The sequence below is a fragment of the Lissotriton vulgaris genome, chromosome 12 (assembly GCF_964263255.1).
Source record: "Lissotriton vulgaris chromosome 12, aLisVul1.2, whole genome shotgun sequence".
NCBI lineage: Eukaryota > Metazoa > Chordata > Amphibia > Caudata > Salamandridae > Lissotriton > Lissotriton vulgaris.
Genome location: NC_141700.1, coordinates 751,999,518 through 752,022,431, shown reverse-complemented (window position 1 = coordinate 752,022,431; position 22,914 = coordinate 751,999,518).

The window sequence follows — 22,914 nt, the reverse complement described above, 5'->3', positions numbered from 1 at the left end:
ACCGGAATGCTAGAGTCGTCACATTTGCATGCAAATGTTACAATATAAAATCACAGTCCACAGGACCTAATGATAGCTCCGAGCCAGTCCCGAACTTGACTTCGGAGATTGAATCAGACGTCTCTAGGATTATTAAATGAATCTAGTGAGATACAGGAATCAGCCATCCATGGTTAGGGCCATCCACTAATATATCTTTATCTTTTTTAGTGGAATTAGAAAGATTCAGGAAGGGCACAAGAATCAGGTACAACAAACAGAACACAGGTACAAAAAAACAAGATTGTGGGGGGTGTAAAAGACACACAAGAGAGGGTGACTACACGATTGATGTTCCTCAACCAAAAGAACTGAAACCATTATCAAATATTTCTTCTGACAGTCAAATCTCTAGTAAGTCTTGTGATAATGTATCAGTGATCAACATTTCTAACCACACCCTGACTTCAACACAAAGATGTATTATGAAAAGGTCTAAATTTTTGTCTGGCATCAAAACCGGATTTTGCAGAAATACATGTGGATTTGTAGAAATTTATGAAATGCCTCAAATAGAAAATATTTGTTGAAGAGCAACAACCATATGTTCCAACTATTATTCCTCACATACCGGATTGTAATAATACTATAAAAGACAAAATACCTTCAATTAATCCCATCTTTACACGACTCGGAGGAATCAACAGGAGGCAGACGGCAACACGCAGCGCCCGGACTAGTTCCAGGAGGGACGCACGTCGCTGGCACAGGTTTGTCCCTGCTTTAGGGTAATCGGGAACGCTGAGTCAATGCCTCCGGGAGGTGGGGGAAGCATGTAGAGTGAGTTTCTGCTGGAGAGACGGGGGAAACGCGTAGCATAAATCCCTTCTTCCTTTGGTGACGGCCCCTTGCCCTACACAGTCAGAGAGCCGACCGGTTGCATTCTCCACTCACACCTTCCCTTTCCCCTACCTAAAACGGAGCGCAGCACTAAAAGCAGTGCGTCTTTTTGTTTTCTCCCTTCATCCCCGATTACCTGATGACCTACAAGCAGGAGAAGCACCTTTCCCCCTGAGAAAGTTGTCACCTAGACAGTGTTATTGGACATTTTTGTTTAACCTAACACAATAAATACCCTTGGCAACCAACCTCAGTGTCCCGTTTTACCTGCTTAGCACAACACCCTCTCAATGAGAACATCATCCTATGGCAAAGGTACATAGATGATGTGCTGTTAATTTGGAGAGGAGATGAAGAACGATTGATCTCGTTTTTCAGATGGGTCAACGATTGTGACATAAATTTGAAATTTACCCATGAGCACAGTGAATCGACTGTAGTATTCCTGGATGTGACCATCGAAAGGGTAGGAAATGAATTAAGAACTAAAAGTCATTACAAACCTACCAGTAAGAACAATTTGTTACATTATACCAGTTACCACCCGCGCCCACTAAGGGAGAATCTGCCCTTTGGGCAGTTTCTCCGCATTCGGAGGAACTGCTCAGATGTACATGATTACAAAACACAGGCTCAAGATCTCACAGAAAAGATGCAAGTTAGGGGATATCCTAAACATCTCCTAACAACCAGCTGCAAAAGGGCTTGGAATCAAAATCGAGATGCCCTCTTGGAGGAGAAACAGCAAGCTGAGAACAATGAGGTACCACTTACCTGTGTAACATCATTCAACACAGCCTCAAATATGGTGGCACGCAGTATTTCCAAACACTGGAGGATTCTTACATCTAATTCCTGCAATTGGGAGAAACCCCTATTCTCTTACAAAAGGGCTAAAAGCCTTAAGGATGCTTTAGTACACACCCGCCCCAGAAAGAGACAAGAACCCACTCAAAATGTCTTGAATATGTGGGGATTACCACCAGTGGTAGGCCACTATCCATGTGGTAATTGTAGTGTCTGCCCACTCACGAGCCCTTCTAAAACATTGACTCTGGAACCCGATAAAATTTGGGAACAAAGAACCCACACAAATTGCAACACTACCAATGTGGTATATTTAATAACTTGCCCATGTGGTCTAAAGTATGTGGGAATGACAAGAAGAATGGTGAAACTCCGTATGTGTGAACATAGAAGCAGCATACGCTGTGGCAAGAACAATACCAAAATGACTTCACACTTTTTAGAGCAAAAACATTCCCAAGACAGTTTCCACTGGAACATAATAGAACATCTACAAGGTGCCAGTGAACAAAGGTTGTTCGAGCTGGAACAAAGATGGATACACCGAATGTCATCGCACCAAGTGGGATTGAATGATGACATCCCTTGGGGTAGTGTTTTGAGATGATACTATTTTGCATTGTTTTTCACTTAAGAAAGCAACCCCTCGATCTGTACAAACTCTATAAAAATCATTAACACTGAGGATTATGTACACTATCAATGTTTAACAATCTGAAGCCGATTTTATGCCCCAGTCTAGCCGATTTTTGTCCCACAGCTGTTGAGTTTTAGTATAATGGGACTTCGAACATATCCCCAAGAAGATTCTTGGAGAAACTATCTTCTATTCTTAAGAACTAAGAAAGATTAGTTATCATGGTTCAAAGTGTACAACATATATATCTCTATACCAACTCAAATAGTGACAGCCCTGTGATTGGCCGAAGGTTATCGGTCTAGTCGTGAATAGGAACAAACCAGAAGCATGTACATAATAGCAACCGGAAGTATATTCACGCCAGTAATCCAGCGAATTAAGCCACATGCACCCCCCCTTTTTTTAACATAATCGGGTAATTATAATGTTGGCTTTTAAAATAACATGAAAACTAAGAAAAACCCATTGAGTATGAATTAACGCACTCGAACACTAATCCCCGACGGTCACGTGTCCACAACACGGAAGCAATAACAACGGGCCGGGAACGCCGAGATAGCACGATCCGGGCCTCAGGGCAGAACAGAGTAGGTGAAAATACGGCGAGCCTCCCAGCAGCAAGTGAGTAATGCGGCACGTAGCAGGGTCGACCCCTCGAGAGGGTTTTACTCCCTGATTTCTAAAAACGCTAAACTCAGTTGGCTGGTTTAAATCTACATTGCAACTGAATAGCTCATATTTTGGGTCCAAACAGGTATGACAGAGTGAAAATGTGCCTAACCCTTTGAGCCCATGAAGCGAGCTGCACCTTGAAGCAATGTAAGTGCAATGTATTCCCTATAAACGGCTAAATCTTATACTTCTATTGGCCACCTGGCCACTATTAATGGATCTCGAGACCTATATTCTAAAAATGTTATGCTGATAATATGAACTTTTTACCAAATGATTTTTTGAACCCTGCTGGAATTAGATAATTTCTAAACCAATGGATGTAGGGAATATTAAATTCCGTTTACCTATAATTATTGAAACAGTAAATGTTACAAACTTGAATTGTCTGGCTATTAACTAAGGGGACCATTTAAATACAAGATAAAATGAATATGTTTGATAATGGTCATGTATTTCATGAGGGCTGTACGTTAAAATAATTGAAATGTCTGTTTATCTACAGAAACTCCACCTGACTACTAGCAGGAGTCCTAAGGACGGGTAAAACCGTGAGTTATTCTGAGGAGAGTAAAAATATTTGATCTTCTCTCTTTCTATTTCCTAATGGTGTGGGCAGGCCTTAGCGTGCCTGGACCCCCGTAGGATTTGTTTCCCTTTTTATAATCTGGTCCTGAAGAAAGCTGAGCTGACTATAGCACCACCAGCAGAAACATGTTGACCATTCACTTTTTTAAGTCCCTGGATAAAAATTAAAAAGTCCAGTGACTTCACAGTTTTTAATGTGAACAACTGGCCCCTAATAAAGTGTGTTGAGGCACAGTTGTGATCTTTTATATACACACCTTGCATCCGCTGCACTCGCAGGCGTGGTAGCACACAGGTGGGGATAGTCGGCCCCCCCTGTGACCGAACCCCATGATGAAGCATGTCACCTCTATGGTGAGTGAGGGTTCTTTTAGAAAATAAATAATTTTCCATTCCCTCCCACATTACTTAATGACCATTCACATTTAGGTAGGTTTCACCTTTTGTTCACTGTGATATAGGGTTTCATTCGTGTCTTACTGGCGCTCTTTTGTTGATTACCTAAAATTCACAAAACTGAGGGGGTTCGACCAGGGAGACACAATTTCAAGCATAGGCTCCCTTACAAAGAGGACTTCTGAATATATTGATGTATTTCTGCAATCATAGGTACATAGACTTCATCTTCCATTCAGGATACAAAGGATCTCCTAAGTAAATTGCAAGACTGAATGGTAAGGCCCATTTAAGTTTATAACCCTGGATGCCAATTCTTTATAGACATGCATCCCCTTGGAGAATGGTTACACTGAAGTCCACTCTCTCAATACGAGATGCAACATTATTTGAACATACTGAAATTATTCTTGACATTACCAGACTGATCTTGGAAAAATATATATTTTTTACATGATAACAACTGGTACTAAAAAGAACAGAGCGTTGCCATGGGCTCAACCTTCTAACCCTTATATGCAAATATATACATGGAGGAATTTGAAAAGACATCTATGGTTTAACCTAATCACTGCAGCGCGAATTCCACCGCAGTGCTGAACATTCCGATCGCGGCGTGGTCATGGCAGCTCCCAGATGACATCAGCACCCGCCCACCGTGACTCATGACGGCCGGGAGCCGTCATGAGCATGGAAGAGGCTAAATGCTCCAAAGAAATCCTGGAAGGGATATTTTATTGGGGACATTAGATCCGTGACGTTCTTCCAATTTGGACAGTTGATTTGGATAATTTAAACTTACTTTTTGAACAACTCAACAACAATTCATATAATTTGACGTTAACACAAGGTTGATTCAAAACATACTGAATTCCTGGATGTCATCCTATACTCGAAGGGCATGAAAATTGCTTTCAAGTTGTGTAGAAAACTTAACACATGCAATGTGGTTTTATATGCGAGGAGCGCACATCCTGCTGCACAGATCAATTCCATACCTCTAGGTGAGATGACACACTTACAGAAGTGATGACTTGATCTTTATAAAGAGCTAGACCTACTTCAGAACCGATTTAAACATCAGGGTTACCCAAAGACCACCTTAGCCAAGAATCATCACAACAAAACAGGAGTCTGTCAAAAGCCTAGATAGAACAGAGTAAAAAAAGAAGTGGCCCTTAATACCAGATACTGCACTCGCAGACAATATCTACAGGATTTCAAACAAGCAATGACACATACTAGAACTGGATCCTAGCATTAAAAAAGTAATCTCTAGAAAACCAACTGTAACATATAGGAGAGGTACTACATTGAATAATCTTATTTGTCCTAGCTACATTACACAGAATGCACAAGAAAATAGAGGTTCATGGATGCCTGGCAAACTGAAAGATTTTTTTTAGATACACTAAATGTAATGTATGCTAATATGCCATGAATAAACATACTTTTTGTCAGTACAACACAAAACAAACACTATATACAACGATGAATCAAGTGCAACACTAAATGTGCAGTCTACAGTACAGTATACTCATGTCAAAAAATATATGCGATACCACCAGACCCCTCAAGGAGCATATCCAGGAACATATAAGGGTGATTAGTAACAGCTTGAATTATCCACTAGCGACAACACGCATTCGGGATCCGAGATTTCAAACCTCAAATTCCATGCTTTAACACGTGTGGTAAGCAACCCAAGAGGGGGTGACAGAACATTGGCCCTTAGAAAAACAGAAACCAAAATGGATAACCAAATTATGGACAGTGGAACTGGATTTGAACACTGACAATATAGATATACCTCTTCTCTGCTCCTCCCTCTCTTCTTTATGTCCCAATCTACTTGATCTTTCCCCCACTCTCAGGCTACTGCAATTAATAACTGGCTTTCTTCAGCCTGTGATCAGTTGGCTCCTTTAAAACGCCTTAGGACCTGTCGTCTTCATGATGTCAACAGATGGTTTACCCCTGAGTTAAAATCTAAAAAGTTGGCTCTCAGGGAGGCCGAACGTCATTGGAGGCTTAGGTACTGCTCCATTTTAAAATCTCTGTACCGTACGTTACTACAGGACTGACTACAAGAAATCCATTCTCCAGGCCAAATCAGATTACTTTACGTCAAAAATTCTTTTCTCAGTCAATAAGCCTAAAGACATTTTTTCGATTGTTCATGATTTGTCCACCTCTGCAAGAGCCACTCTCAAGCCTTTCCCCTCACAAGTCCTCTGTACTTCTCTTAACCAGTACTTTGACAAAGTCAGAACAATTAAAGTTAATATTCCAATTCCCTCCCCCATCTTCCGATGCCCGGATCTCCCCTCTAACTCTTGCTGTCCGGAAAACTTCCCTCACATATCTAAGGAAACTTTCCTTTCCTTACCCAACAAGGTTAAATCTGGCTCCCCTTCCGACAGTTGTCCTGTTCATACATTAAAAGAGTTTGTTTGGATCCCCCTCTCTCACTTCTTAATAACTCCCTCTCATTAGGGCCGTGCCCCGATTTTTAAAAATCGGGTAAAATCATTCCCATTTTGAAGAAGGCTGGATCTGATCCATCCTCTCCCGGTGCCTTTCGCCCCATCTCTCGGCTTCCTTTTTTGGGAAAAATCCTGGAGAGTCACGTGACAGCCTGCCTTAGTTCTTTCATCGAGACCACGCATTTTCTAGATCCTCACCAGGTAGGCCTTGGTCCTGCGCCTTCTACTGAGTCGGTCATCCTCTCTGTGTTGGATGAACTCTGATGCGGAGCCGATGCCAATTCTTCCTAGGCATTGGTCCTTCTGGACCTGTGAGCTCCCTTTGACACGGTCGATCATACCATTCTGATCGATCGTGTCAAGGGTGCTGGCCTTCGGGGCTCCTCCCTGGCCTGGGTCGCCTTGTTTCTGGAGAATCGTCAGCAGGCCATCCAGTTAGCCGGCTTCTCTGCTGTTGCCTGTCCTATCACCTGTGGTGGTCCCCAAGGGTCTTCTCTCTCTCCTCTTCTCTTTAACCTGTACATCCATCCTCTCATCTCTTCAAAAAAATAGATGTCACTGTATTTAATTACGCAGATAACTTCCAACTTATTTTCAATATTTCCTCTTCTTCCATCTCTGTTCTTAATTTTCAATCAGTTATGATTTTTATCAGTGACTGGATGAGTGCCAATCACCTTAAGCTCAATCCTTATAAGACCGAGTTAGTGCTTACTGGGGGGTGTCTCCAGTCCCTGGTCCTCCTCTTCTTGGCCTTCTTCCCTCGGTTCTTCACCTTCCCCTCAGTTTCTGTCAAGAGCCTTGGCATCCGAGTTAGCAGTGATATCTCCATGCACTCTCAAGTCAGTGCGGTGGTCTCATCTTGCTTTCTCAATTTACGTATTATACGTAAAATTGCTCATTTCTTTTCAAATGCGGCATTGAAACTAATCCGGTTAGCCATGGTCATATCACGTCTTGATTACGGAAACGCTCTGTACGTCGATATTCCAGCGTACGTCGTCCCGGTCGATGAGCGTACGACACTCTGAAGGCAAGACGCCCACTTTTGGCGATACATTCACCAACTCATACTCCAGATTGACTCGGATGTGGGCGTCGACCTACCGGCCACACCCTCAGAACCATGGAATTGGATCTATTGAAAAGAGAATACTGATATGAATGAGCCTGACTGCCACAAACTAAGATCGGGCATCCGCAGCCGACCTTTTGTGTGCTCTACCTACCTGTCCTGGGGAAGACCCCAGAATGAGGACCGACTCACCCTTATAACCAGGGGTCGAAATGTCGACAACCTTTCAGACGCTGACATTCACCATAGGATTAAAGATCGAATTAATGTTGTCCTATGTGTAATGTTTCTGAAGGGATTTTCAGACCGAATCAAGGCTGTAAAGGTTTTATTGAACAGGATTGAATTGTGTTCATATCACTATACCTTTACCCCATCCCTCACAGACCCAACCACCCCTATTCCTTTCCAACTTTTCTTGCACCTAGAGCACGGTAATATATTGTATATACTGATGTTAGGAATTGGTCCTCAGTCCTCTTTTGCTGACCATGTCCTAACCGTCACATGACACGCCAGTTGCATAAAAGGGAGTCCTACTATTATGTTGATGCTTGTTATTGCTAACCTGTGGGTTCCTGCATCCTGGCTCCTGTGTATCCTGTTGGCTGTGGCTGTCTTTCACGGGCTCGTGAAGAGACATTGGAGTTTTCCCTTTTTGTCCTTCCTTTTTGCCTATTCCCGAGTCCTGGAGCTCCGTTATTGTATTTGTCCTCACCCTCCCTTCCCTTTACTTAGAGTCTGTCCCTTGTAGGTTGTAGTTAGTCAGTTAGCGTGCCTTCGTTTTTGTCCCGTTCCCCCTTTGCCCTTTATTCTGCATTGTCAACAACATTCAGGGGCTCCTGTGGTGTTCGTTGCCTTTTCCGCGTCTTATTTTATGTTTTCTGAGACGCTGGGAGGTTAGTTTTGTACGCGCGGTATTGCGCAGTACATTTGGTTACATTGAAACCTGTCTGCCTCGTTTTGAGCGGAAGTGACGATTTGGGCCATTCCGCGAGTGGAAACCCGGCTGGGTATTGCCATTCGAGTATTACGGAGAGGGAGTTATTACGTTCCCTGGATTCTCTTAGACCCTATTACTGTTACAAGAAGGACAGGGGTTTTTTGTTCATGCCATCTAATTCGGCGTGTTTTTTACCCTGCATTTCTTACTCGCCCAAACCAAGCACCCAAAAGACCAGTCCTGATTTTAATTAAGCCCAAGAGAAGTTATCTTGGGATAGTGTTACTCAGGACTAGAACCTCCCCGAAGCAAACCCTGCATTCGCTTCTGGTAAGTGTATGTGTGGTTGTTGTTTTTGGAGAAGGTCATATTGTGCAAAGGTAGGATTGGGGACTGAGGGATTATCATAAGGTGTACTTTTGTCTCACTGTTTATGCAGGTGCAGAAGGAGGAGGAGGGTGTTCATCATACTGTACTTCACAGGGGTGGAAGGTTTGGTGCCTATATATATTCCACCCCCTTTTCTGGGTCATCAGCTTACTCATATGCACCATCTTGTGAGTGGCTGGTGAGTCGGGGAAGTGGACTGGGACATTCCTCGTTCCTGCATTGTGTGGGTTGGGCAGGAGTCTAACAGAATAACAATCCCACGTTTAAATATACTGCCCGAACTTGGATGGATTTGGATTCACGGGCCATGTCAGGGGCTGAAGCCCCCACCATGCTTGACGTAATGGGTGCCCTAGCTGCTTTACAGGCTCAGGTGCATGATTTGAGACAGGAGAACGTAGGGTTGAGACAAGAGTTGGTTGCCGTGAGGGCGCGGGAGCAAGTACAACCTAGAGGTCCAACCCCCCTTATACAGCCAGCTACGTTCCAGTATAGTGGGGCGGGACAGAGTAACCCTGGAGACGGTACCCCTGTCGCTATCACTGTGACATCCCCTGTTCCTGTTCCCCTGGCTCAACCTGAACGATTCTATGGAGACAGTGCGAAATATGGGATGTTCATGAATCAGTGTCAGTTACACTTTATGTGTAGGCCTGGGGCCTTTCCTGACGATGCGGCGAAGGTAGCCTTTACTCTTTCCTATTTGGCTGGTACTGCTGCCCAGTGGGCTATCCCCTTAGTGGAAGGCAATGATCAGGTGTTGTGGGATTATGATGCTTTCAAGGAATTGATGCGGGGGTTATTTGCCAAACATGCATTCATGCAAGCCAGCGACTCTGAATTGCTGAAATTGCGACAGGGTAGACAGGATCTCCTGACATAAATCGCGACCTTTAACCGGTTGATCTCAGAGACGCATTGGCCAGCCGATAAGCGGACCTCATTGTTTTACCAGGGTCTTAATGATGATCTGAAGGAAGTGGTGTCACAGGTAGTAGATCCACCGGAGGAGTGCGCCGCTTTTATAGACCTAGTGGTTAAATTAAACCATAGGCTGTCAGAGCGACGCAGGGATCATGGACGTTTTCAGGTGTCCTGAGGAAACTACATAAAGACTGAAGTGAAACAGCTCCTTGGGGAAACAAAGCCTGAACCAATGGAAATAGGGGGAGTAAGGGGGCCTCTGACTCCTGAAGAAAGGAAAAGAAGAAGAGATAAGAATCTATGTCTCTATTGTGGACAGGGTGGTCATTTCGCAAGGGAGTGTCCCGTTAAACCATCAGGAGCAGGGTATGGTAAAAAGGTGGCATACGTACAGGTGGAAAGGTTGCCTCTTCCTGAGCATAGAAGGGGTCAGTATGAGGTGTTGGGGGCAGTGGACTTGGCGCCCAGACATTTTGTTATTTCTGCCCTGCTTCTACTGGCAGCGCATAAACGGGTGCCTGTATCTGTGCTGTTAGATTCGGGTGGCACTGGCAATTTCATTGATATCTCCCTAGCCGAAAAGCTAGGTGTGCCTTGCCAGTATAAGAAACAACCGGAGCCTGTACGAGCAATTGACGGAACAGAGTTGTCATCTGGGTGCATCACCAGACAGACGATGCCTTTACAGTTGGTATGTGACAACGGACACTCGGAGTGCGTGGTGTTTGATCTGATAGATGCGCCATCCTTCGGCTTGGTGTTAGGGCTGCCTTGGCTCCAGGAACACAATCCCAGGATTGATTGGGTACAACGTCTAGTCACTTTAGATTCGCATTATTGTCTGAAGCATTGTTATAGCGAGGCCAGTGAGAAGGTCCCTCCGTTGTACTGTGCAGCCATGGAAGACAGTGGGGTTCCAAGGCAGTATGAGGAGCACGCCGATGTCTTTGATAAGGGCTGCGCTCAGAGTTTACCACCACATCGGTCTTTTGACTGTAGAATCGATCTAGTGGAGGGGGTTCCTTTGCCCTGTAGTCGTGTATATGCACTGTATGAACCGGAGGAGAAACATCTTAAAGACTATCTGGATGAGATGTTAGAACTAGGGTTCATCCGTCCTCCTTCTTCGCCCGTGTCTTCAGCAATCTTCTTTATACCGAAGAAGGAAGGCACCCTGAGGGCGTGTGTGGACTACCGGACATTGAACAAGGCCACCGTTAAGAACAGGTACCCTCTTCCTCTCATCCCCGTGTTGCTGGATCAACTCCGCAAGGCCACGGTGTTTACTAAATTGGACTTGCGTGGAGCTTACCATCTGATTCGTGTGCGGCCCGGGGATGAGTGGAAGACGGCTTTTAAAACTAAGCACGGGTTGTTTGAATACTGTGTGATGCCGTTTGGCCTGTGTAATGCCCCAGCGGCGTTCCAGTACTTCATTAACGAGGTACTGAGTGAGTACTTGGATAAGACAGTAATTGTGTATTTGGATGATATCCTTATCTTCTCAGAGACCAGAGTAGAACATCATACACATGTGCAACAAGTGTTGCAGAAGTTGCGGGAACATCGGCTTTATGCCAAACTTGAAAAGTGCCAGTTTGATGCGATGGAGGTGGAATTTTTGGGATTCCTCATACCAGCTGACAGTATACGGATGGACCCTAAAAAGATACAGGCGATTTTGACCTGGCCGGTACCAACTACGGTGAAGCACATACAGGTACTTTTAGGGTTCGCCAATTTTTACCAGCGCTTTATCGCTCACTTTTCTGATATCGTGGCACCGATGACACGGTTGTTGCGAAAGGGGGTCCCTTTTGTGTGGTCCCAGGAAGCTCAGGGCGCTTTTCGGTTATTGTTGAAGTCCTTTACAACCGCTCCGGTGTTGGCCCATCCTGATACTGCTTTGCCCTTCTTTGTGGAGACGGATGCTTCCGCGAGTGCAGTGGGTGGGGTACTGTCCCAGAAGGAGGAGGGCACAGGCCATATGCATCCTATTGCCTATTTTTCGAAGACATTGTTGCCTGCCGAAGGCAATTATACGGTGGCGGAACGCGAGTTGTTGGCAGTGAAACTGTCTTTTGAAGAATGGCGTCACTATCTGTGGGGGGCCCGTCATACCATAACGATTTATACGGACCACAAGAACCTGGAGTTCTTCAGATCGGCCCGGGCGTTGACACCAAGACAGATGCGGTGGGTCTTGTTTTTTAACGAATATGATTTTATCATAACATACAGACCCGCTGCTCAGCAGATCAAATCAGACGCACTGTCTAGGATACATATCGATCCGGAGGAAGTGAAAACAGGGAAAGAAAGTAGACCAATGCTTGATAGTAGAAGGATTGTGGGTGTGGCTTCGGTGGAAGAGTTTGCTTCCAAGGTGAAAGTGCTGTTGCGCAGGATGGACTTGGGCCCATGGTTACAGCAGTCTCAGGTGGTGGCCCGGGATGGATTGTTATATCAGGGTGATAGATTGTTTGTTCCCCCCGAGTTGAGACCAAGGGTGGTGGAGTGGTGTCACTCCTCCTCCTTGGTCGCACAACCCGGAATAGGGAAAACGAAGGAATTGTGCTTGAGGTGGTTTTGGTGGGAGACTGTGACACAGGATATTCAGAGGTATGTGACAGCTTGTCCTGTTTGTGCTATCAATAAGCCTTCGCATAGTAAGCCCTCTGGTCTATTGCAGCCATTGGTGGTACCCCCTTCCCCGTGGCATACCATCAGCATGGATTTTGTCACGGATCTCCCTTTAGTGTCTGGATTCACAGCAATTCTTGTGGTAGTGGACTTATTCACCAAAATGGCCCACTTCATACCACTTAAGAAGATACCCACGGCGAAGGAAATGGCTGTGGAGTTTATGTCTTCGATCGTAAGGTTACATGGGTTGCCTACAGCGGTCATTTCAGACAGGGGGGCGCAATTCGTGTCCCATTTCTGGACGGAGCTCTGTTTAGTGCTCAAGATGGATGTACGGTTGTCATCTGCGTACCATCCCCAGTCAGACTGGCAGACAGAGCGTACCAACCAGACAATGGAACAATACCTAAGGTGTCTGATAACGTCCCTGTCGTGTGATTGGGTGATAGCATTACCCATAGCTGAATTCGCTTATAATAACAGTATACACACGGCTCTGGGCATGACACCATTCTTTTGTTCTATGGGATACCATCCTAGAGCCCTAGCTATCCAACCCACTGGGCACATGCCAGCCATTGATGAAGTGTGTAAACGTTTGGGTGACATCTGGGAAGCGGCTAGGAGCAGGTTACAGGAAGCCAAGGTGGCTATGAAGTTACAGGCAGATCGCCATAGGGTATCGGCCCCTGGGTATAAGGTGGGCGATCAAGTGTGGTTGGTTTCCCGTAATCTGAGACTACAGGGGTCACGCAAACTACAGCCCCGGTATGTGGGTCCTTTTCCAGTGGTACAGGTTGTCAACCCTGTGGCGATGAAGCTGTGATTGCCAGCGGACTATAAGACCCATCCAGTATTCCACACCTCATTGCTGAAACCCTTTGTTCCGTCAGATCCGGTTTTGCCCCCTCCCGCTCCGGTAGTGGTGGATGGTCAGGAGGAGTTTGAAGTACAGGCTATTCTTGATTCCAGGCGTAGGAGGGGAAGGTTGTATTACCTGGTGGATTGGAAGGGCTATGCCCCGGAGGATAGGACATGGGAACCAGCTGGTGGAGTACATGCGCCTCGTTTGGTGAGGCTATTCCATAGACAGCATCCCCGGAAGCCACGACCTGTGGGGAGGGTCATTGGGGGGGGGGGGGGTACTGTTAGGAATTGGTCCCCAGTCCTCTTTTGCTGACCATGTCCTAACCGTCACATGACACGCCAGTTGCATAAAAGGGAGTCCTACTATTATGTTGATGCTTGTTATTGCTAACCTGTGGGTTCCTGCATCCTGGCTCCTGTGTTTCCTGTTGGCTGTGGCTGTCTTTCACGGGCTCGTGAAGAGACATTGGAGTTTTCCCTTTTTGTCCTTCCTTTTTGCCTATTCCCGAGTCCTGGAGCTCCGTTATTGTATTTGTCCTCACCCTCCCTTCCCTTTACTTAGAGTCTGTCCCTTGTAGGTTGTAGTTAGTCAGTTAGCGTGCCTTCGTTTTTGTCCCGTTCCCCCTTTGCCCTTTATTCTGCATTGTCAACAACATCCAGGGGCTCCTGTGGTGTTCGTTGCCTTTTCCGCGTCTTATTTTATGTTTTCTGAGACGCTGGGAGGTTAGTTTTGTACGCGCGGTATTGCGCGGTACATTTGGTTAGATTGAAACCTGTCCGCCTCGTTTTGAGTGGAAGTGACGATTTGGGCCATTCCGCGAGTGGAAACCCGGCTGGGTATTGCCATTCGAGTATTACGGAGAGGGAGTTATTACGTTCCCTGGATTCTCTTAGACCCTATTACTGTTACAAGAAGGACAGGGGTTTTTTGTTCATGCCATCTAATTCGGCATGTTTTTTACCCTGCATTTCTTACTCGCCCAAACCAAGCACCCAAAAGACCAGTCCTGATTTTAATTAAGCCCAAGAGAAGTTATCTTGGGATAGTTTTACTCGGGACTAGAACCTCCCCGAAGCAAACCCTGCATTCGCTTCTGGTAAGTGTATGTGTGGTGGTTGTTTTTGGATGAGGTGAGCCCGTCGGGGATTGCACCGCCTCCCCGACGAGGAGCAACCGCCGATGATGAAGCATGACATCCCTCGGGGTGTGTGAGGCAAACATGTCCAATTTAATGGATGCCCAAGGGTGTTAACATACACCTTCGGTACAGCCAGTCCCCTTTCTTACCAGGAACAGTTCAGCAACCCCGCTTGTTGTTTGAGTACTCTACACACGGGCACACGCTGGAACTGGACCTTCCACCTCCCCTTTGAGGTGGTAATTGGTGCCCGTTCGATCAATTGATCACACTCCCTCTTGTTTGACGACGACTCATGCACGGTGAAAACCGTGGGAGCTTCATAACGGTGGGTGAGATTGTTCATATCCCCCAACCTGTGATTAACCGATAGGCGAATCACTCTCTTTGCCCTTCTTGGGTAACTAATCTCCTTCTTTTCTTTGTTTCTCTTCACCGGCTCCACCTGACTAGTACACAATGGAAGGTCAGGGGCTTAGCTTTGGTGAAGAAGACGCAGCTGCTATTATGAGAACCCCATCACTTTTTGGCATAGACGTTGAGACCGCTTCAGGAAGTAACACCACTGAGTGGCAAACCTTATCAGACTTAAAACGAGAATGGATCAGGATCACAATACATGGAGCAATGATGGCACAATATTTTAAAGCCAAAATAGCCCCGAATGGCCTAATAGTGAAGAACTTCCCAAGGATATTCTGGGAAGATGGGCAATTCAAGATCGAGTGGTCCCAAGTAGCATGGAAATGCACTCATGATCTCTTGATCCTGATTGTCAATACTGCCAAAAGACTAGCAGACGCACTACTAGTCCTCATTCAGGAAGCTGAGGCTGCACTGAAGACCACAGCCCAGAACACGGGCTTCAAAACAAAATTAGCCGAACTTAACAAGGAAATGGCAGAGCACAAGGAGTACTTAATGAATCAAAAAGTAGCTAAGCTCCAGAAGGATATCAAAAGATTTTCCAAGGAGAAAGTCTACCCGTACCTGAAGGACGATTACGTTCCGCCAGGAACCAACTATAACTCTGACTCCAGTACGACTTCGTCCAGACGAGGTTCCAACAGCGGCTCTGAGAGCAGTGACGATAATGACACAACCAATATACCACCCAGGGCCAAAAGAGGGAGAGGGCGAGGACAACAGAACCCCTACAACCACCCAAACTATCCCCACCAAGGGCAACCAATGGGTCCCCTGTTTTGGCAATATCCTCAATTTCAGCCATTCCAGCCACCATTCGCACCACAATACCCACCTTTTTTTGCTCCCCAAGGGTCAGCACGCCCCCCTTTTTTAGGCAGAGGTTGGGGCAGAGGGCGCGGGCGAAAGCGAGGCAACGCCTCAGAGAAGAAAGTGCAGTGGGAGGACACACGCCCCCACGGAATGGATACCCGGAGCACGAACAGGTCGGGGCCAAAATGAGCCTCGTGGTCAATCTCTCGGATCGCATCCTGACCGAGAGTGAGGAACGAGTTCTCCAAAGAGGACTAGGCTTTGTCCCCACACCAAAGATCGACTTGTTCAATCAAACCAGGGAGATACAATCTTTCTTCAGAAAGGTCAGACTTAAGGCTTTTTTCGAAGGCAAAACCCCAGAACCAGCACAAGACTCAGGATTGCATAACCCTTCGACATTTACACCTCACAATGGGATGGTTCCCAATGAGGTCCTGACCTTTGAACAGGCGGTACTGAAAGACATTGAGACCCTGGATAGGCAAAAAAACCACTCTAATATCTCCCGCAAAGACATGGAGGTACTTAAAACATTGGCAGACGATCCGCTCATTACTATAAAACAGGCTGACAAGGGCGGGGCCACTGTTCTAATGAACACTAAAGACTACGAGCTTGAGTGCTTAAGGCAACTGAATGATGATCGGTACTACACCCCCATTCCATGTGACCCAACCCCACGCCTGCAAACAACCATCGCAGGCCTAGTGGAAACTGCTGAATGTGAGCGTTGGATAAGTAAGAAGGAGGCAGAATTTTTGAACCAAAAGAATCCTAGGGTTCCCTATTTCTACACACTTCCGAAAATTCATAAGGGGACAAGACCAGTCCCAGGGAGACCTATAGTTTCCGGTATCGACTCGGTATTAGAACCTCTGTCGAAATTTTGCGACCATTTCCTCCAGCCCCTGGTTAAACGCATCCCTTCCTACATTCAGGACACTGCCGACACCTTACGGCACCTTAATTCAATCGAGAATGCAAACCAAGTTGACCTTTTGATTACCCTAGATGTTGAAGCCCTCTATACCAACATCCCACAGAGGGCCACACTAGAGGTAATCGAATCACGCCTAAGGATGGAGGAGTGGGACTCCAACACCCCTCCCTCATTCATTATGGAATGCGCGACACTGGCACTCACTGAAAACTTCTTTGAGTTTAAGGGGCAATTCTTCCACCAGACCCAAGGGACATCGATGGGCAGCACCTTTGCCCCGTCGGTGGCATGTCTGTACATGGCCGATTTTGAGGACAGATTCATCCACCACCCATCGAACCCGTTCTTAGCAAACATCACAATGTGGAAGCGCTTCATTGACGACATCCTGATCCTATGGTCGGGTCGTCCTAATTCACATGAGGCCTTCTTTGTATGGGTTAACTCACTCAATCCATATCTTCGGTTCACCATGTCTTCCTCGCCCAAAGAGATTGCTTTTCTCGACCTAACAGTACAACTGACAGATGGGAGACTCCTGACAACAATGTTCAGGAAACCAACAGACCGAAATAGTCTCCTGCATTTCGAGAGCCACCACCCCAAAGCCTTACGGTCCAATCTACCATTTGGACAATTCCTCCGGATTAGACGGAATTGCAGTAATATTGCAGATTACAAAAAAGAATCCACCATCCTATCCAGAAACCTACTAGACAGAGGCTATCCCAAAGGAGAGGTTATGAAAGCAAAAAAACGGGCAAGGAATAATAACAGAGAGGCACTCCTTGAGAGACGGGAAAAACCACCCATTGAAAACCAACCGATCACCTGTGTGACTACATTCACCCCACTATCAACCAAGATTAAAAACACAATCAAACGCCACTGGGGAATCCTCAACACAGGTGACTTGTCTTTTGAACATCCTAGGTTTGCTTTCAAAAGGTCACAGAATGTTAAGGACATATTGATCCACACTAGACCTAAGACCACTAAAAAAAGTTCCCAACAGACATTGTGGAACCTGCCACCAGTCACGGGTCACTACCCATGCGGCAACTGTGGGGTTTGCAAATACACTACCCCTCAGAAAACAATACAGCTCACTGACACCTTTAAATGGGTCATCCAGGGCCACACGAACTGTAACACTACCCACTGCATCTATATGCTGATTTGCCCATGTGGTCTCAAGTACATTGGGATGACTACACGTACAATTAAGACAAGGATCACTGAACACCGCAGCAATTTTCGGTGCAAGAAATCGCACACCAAGATGTGCAAACACTATCTTGAGAAACAACACAGCGCCGACTGCATACGGTGGGTGATACTTGAGGCAAGTCCCAATTGCCCAACGAATGCCCTGTTCCACAAAGAACAAAGGTGGGTACACCGCCTTTCCACAGATAGACAAGGACTGAATGAGGACATTCCCTGGCATTCTCTGTAAATATCTAACCCCTTGTTAATGTATCAACCCACTTCTGGTCAAACACTATTTACACCATTCCATCATGGCCGGTATTACCTTGGTTACCACGTGACCCGCAAAGAGGGCGTTACCTGACGCTACCTTATGACGAGTCTACCTATAAATAGCCCACGCCCCGCTAGTCCACTACCTATTCGAGCTCGGCGGTGATGGGTAGGTGACTCAGCACGGACACGGATAACTTGAGGTAAGATCTAACAACTCCCTAGGTGCCCTATATAGAAGGGAAAGACACCAAGTACTTCCATAACTTTAGTTCTCTTTCCCTAGCCTAACTATAGGCAACTTCTGTTGTACCGACCCGCCGATAACTCAGGTGGCTATTAATCCAAGACCTTTAGGTGAGTCTGTTATTTTCCACGTCATGATTTGCCTTCTCCTGATTCGAGTTCTCTCCCTGAGATAACAGTTGCGTTTTTAACCACTGGTTTTAATTACTGTTTTTAGTCCTAACGCACCCACCACGGACATAGGTATAAGAGTGTTCACCACACCACACACTCTTCATACACCATAGGCATGTTCGTATGTGTGATACCACACACACCACTTTCACTTCACCGCACTTAGATGCTATATTGGCTGTTATCATATACAATTGTTGACATTTATTACGATACCTGCATTAATGTCTCTCTTTTGTATCTCCATACTTCAGGCACAGGATTTCCCTGAGGTAAAGCACACAAGGCTCATGACACTAGCATGTCCCTGTTTTAACCCCCCACCCACACTTTCACCAGGTCCTGAAGAATCGCGGAAAATCCCCAAGCGAGAAACATGTTGACCGACCTTCACATAGTCTAGTTTGCAACACGGCACGTAACTTTCCGTGACCCAACAAACTAAACTACACTCTTTTAACGATAGTAGGAGGACCTCCAGAATAAAGTTTTTTTCGGGACCCTCTACTATATTTTAAAACCTCACCCTTCCATTGCAGGATACTATTGCCCTGGCCCACATACCCACACTTCATCAACAGGCAGCTGGACAAAAAGATCTCCGCTAAAGAGCCCCTCCTTGAGGTGAGCCCGTCGGGGATTGCACCGCCTCCCCGACGAGGAGCAACTGCCGATGATGAAGCATGACATCCCTCGGGTGTGTGAGGCAAACATGTCCAATTTAATGGATGCCCAAGGGTGTTAACATACACCTTCGGTACAGCCAGTCCCCTTTCTTACCAGGAACAGTTCAGCAACCCCGCTTGTTGTTTTTGGATAAGGTCATATTGTGCAAAGGCAGGATTGGGGACTGAGGGATTATCATAAGGTGTACTTTTGTCTCACTGTTTATGCAGGTGCAGAAGGAGGAGGAGGGTGTTCATCATACTGTACTTCACAGGGGTGGAAGGTTTGGTGCCTATATATATTCCACCCCCTTTTCTGGGTCATCAGCTTACTCATATGTACCATCTTGTGAGTGGCTGGTGAGTCGGGGAAGTGGACTGGGACATTCCTCGTTCCTGCAGTGTGTGGGTTGGACAGGAGTCTAACAACTGACACTTTTAAGAAAATGCTTGGATATATACATGAACTTTCTGATTTATAAGAAGCATGTATCAAAGATCGGATGATCAAATTGAATAAATTAAATTCCTTTTTGTTTAAATACAAACTTAACTCTTTGTATGGTCTACTGATTTAAGTATTGTTAAAGGTCTTCACTATATCGACCATTCCTCTAATGTACCTGTGAAATCCAGCTAGGCAGATGAATAAAGGTCAAACTGATGCAAATCGTTATTGAAACTTTAAGACAAGTGCACAAGAAATGAAATAACTAAATGGTGGGAACATAAATCATTTTAGTAGTACAAGGAAATAGGGTGTGTGCCTTGTGGACTACAAATCTAATTGTCACCCTTGTTTGAAAACCCAAACCGGGATATGCTTAAAGATTGGGCTACAAACAATTTAGCAGGATCTATGAACTAGGTAAAGATTTTGGTTAAATATTCTCAGAGTGACCGTGAGGAATTGCTTAAAGAAATTCAAAGATTAAATGAAAAACTCAATAGGCTGTTACAGACGGACTAAAACCAAAAAGGAAATAGATGAAAGAATGAGAAAACATGAGGACAAAATAAAAGCACGAAAAGCATACAAATATGCACAAGATAAAGTGGACTATGAGCGGGGCGAAGTATTTACATTCTCCCGTAAACATGACAACGAAAACAAAATTAGATCAGGAAACCTCACCCAAAATGCAACATGTCAAAACAAGGAAATCGCGGCAAGTGGAATCAACATAGAGGCATCTTGCTCCAAGACAGGTTCACTTACAAGTGACAATCAATCAGATGATGGTAAACGGAGAGCACTAAGCATTCCTGACATGGCGAATATACTAAGCCCATCAGAAGAACTTACTTTTTTAGTGACAGACCGCTTACAGACTACGCCCACAAAATCAGAATACAACAAAAATGCCAGGCAATGAAGAAATCGGCGGCGCAGAGAAAGGCACAGGATGAGGAAAACCAAGAAAACAACAATGGCGCAGGCGGTAGAGAAAATAATAAAACTGTCATTAACTTATCTACAGTCCTATCAAAAGCAGAAACCCAGCTATTGGCTCTCGGCTGTCTTACTGCCCAAAGAGCAACTTCAATTATGGAAGAACTCAAGTTAACATTTATAAATACATCAGAAAACTGAAACTGAAAAAATTCTTCAGAATAAAAAATGGCAACCAGCAAGCAGAGAATGAGGCAAATGAAGTATTAACAAGCAACACGACACTACAAGCTTCAGATGCTGCAACACTGCTGACCCTACACGAACTTAACAATGAAAACTGTCGAGAGCAAATGGTTGGTAGCAGTCAGACATCAACTCAAGAAAGATTATCAGCATATAATCTAATTCAACCCAGTGCAGGCATCAGCCCTTTTAAAGCAAAATCGACTTTCTACCCTATAATGCCCAAAGATGCTATTGATATCTTTCATGAAAGAGTAACCGATGAAATCAAAAAACGATATCATGAAATCAATCACAGTAAAGAAAGACTAAAACATTGTGATGTCCAATATGAGGATCTAATTCTCAAATTAAAAAAACAATAAGGATATAGTTATCAATAAATCAGAGAAGGGCAGAAATGTTGTGATTTGGCCCCGCAATCAATACATCCAAGAGGCCTATAAACAACTATCCAATACAGAATGTTATGTTAAAACCACCATGGCGGAATACGATAAGGCAAAAGAAACCCTTTAGAAAGATCTCATGAGTTGGAAAAAAAGAGGGCCGATTTCTAATCAGGAGTTTAAATTAATGTTTAATGGCTTTCCTGTAATTCCTACACTGTATCTTATCCCTAAGATTCAAATAGAGTCTAACCCAACACCTGGCAGACCTATTATTTCAGCAATTGGTGGCAGGAGTGAACAGATTACAGTCTGTGGACCATTTTTTACAAACCCATGTACAGACACTCCCTTCATATATAAGGGATACAAGTGACTTCCATGATAAGATACAACATATAAAATGGGAAGATAATCTTTTTTGCTCATCACAATGGATATCGAATCACTCTACACGAGTATTAACCACCAAATAGTGCTTCTCCCCCAGTTATGCATGTATACATGTTAGCTGGTGGGAGGAGCAGGTTCTCAGGGGCATGTTGACTAAGATATGTGAGGAACGTGTACTGTATTGGCTAAGATACATCGACGATGTGTTTCTGGTCTTGAAGGGTGACCTGGATAGTGCAGAATCATTCATAGCTGAATTAAACAGTAACATTAACCTCAGATTCAGTTCGCACATAAGTCACACACAGGTGGCATTCCTTACATTACTATCTATGTATCAGGAGATAAGTTGGAGTCCACATTATATAGAAAACCAACTGCGGGGAACGCCACCTTACATGCATCTAGCTCACACACCCCCCAGCCACCTCATTAGGAGTTCCCCTAAGGGGAACTCGTAAGATAGAAAAGGATTTGCAGCACTGATGAGCTCACTATATGTACTCAAGGGGCTCTAGTTAGATTCAAAGCAAGAGGATACAGAGAGTCTGTTCTTAAGGAAGCTAGTGATAAGGCTTCACTGAGAACAAGAGAATCTCTGTTGAGAGCAGTTACCAGGCCGCCTGAGACAGAACAGAGGGAAGAGGACACGGCTCCCCGTCTTATCACTACGTTCAATAGACAACATAGGCAGTTGAAGGCTATTATCAATAAAAACTGGCCCATACTAAGAACGGATGGAGTATTGGCATCTTGCTTACATACTAAACCATCCATTACTTTCAGACGTGAGGTGTCCATGAGAACGCAATTGGTTAAAAGTATCCCAGAGACAATATCTAGTGGCACATGACTCCAACCAAAGAAGGGCTTCTACAAATGTACTTCCGGTAGAGCCTGTAAATTTGGCATTAACCGAACACACTATATAACACCATTCAGTGCTAAAGAAGTACTGATAAAGCGGCACTATATATGTTGTACGGAAAATGCGGTCTATGTTCTTACATGCCCTTGTGGCTTCAACTATGTGGGCAGCACCAAGCTCCAAGTGCGTGCCCGCATTCTCCAACACTTAAGCGCCATTGTGAATAATGATACCACTTATCCGGTGGTCCGTCATTTTAAGGCTGCACACAATAATGATCTCCAGTGCCTAAATTACTATGTGATTGATGCCATCCCAAAGTTACGATGGGGGCCAATAGAGAAAGAATGCTGAGGCAACTAGAGACCCGCCTAATAATAGAACTAGACAGTAAGGTCCCTTTTGGTTTAAATACCACGGA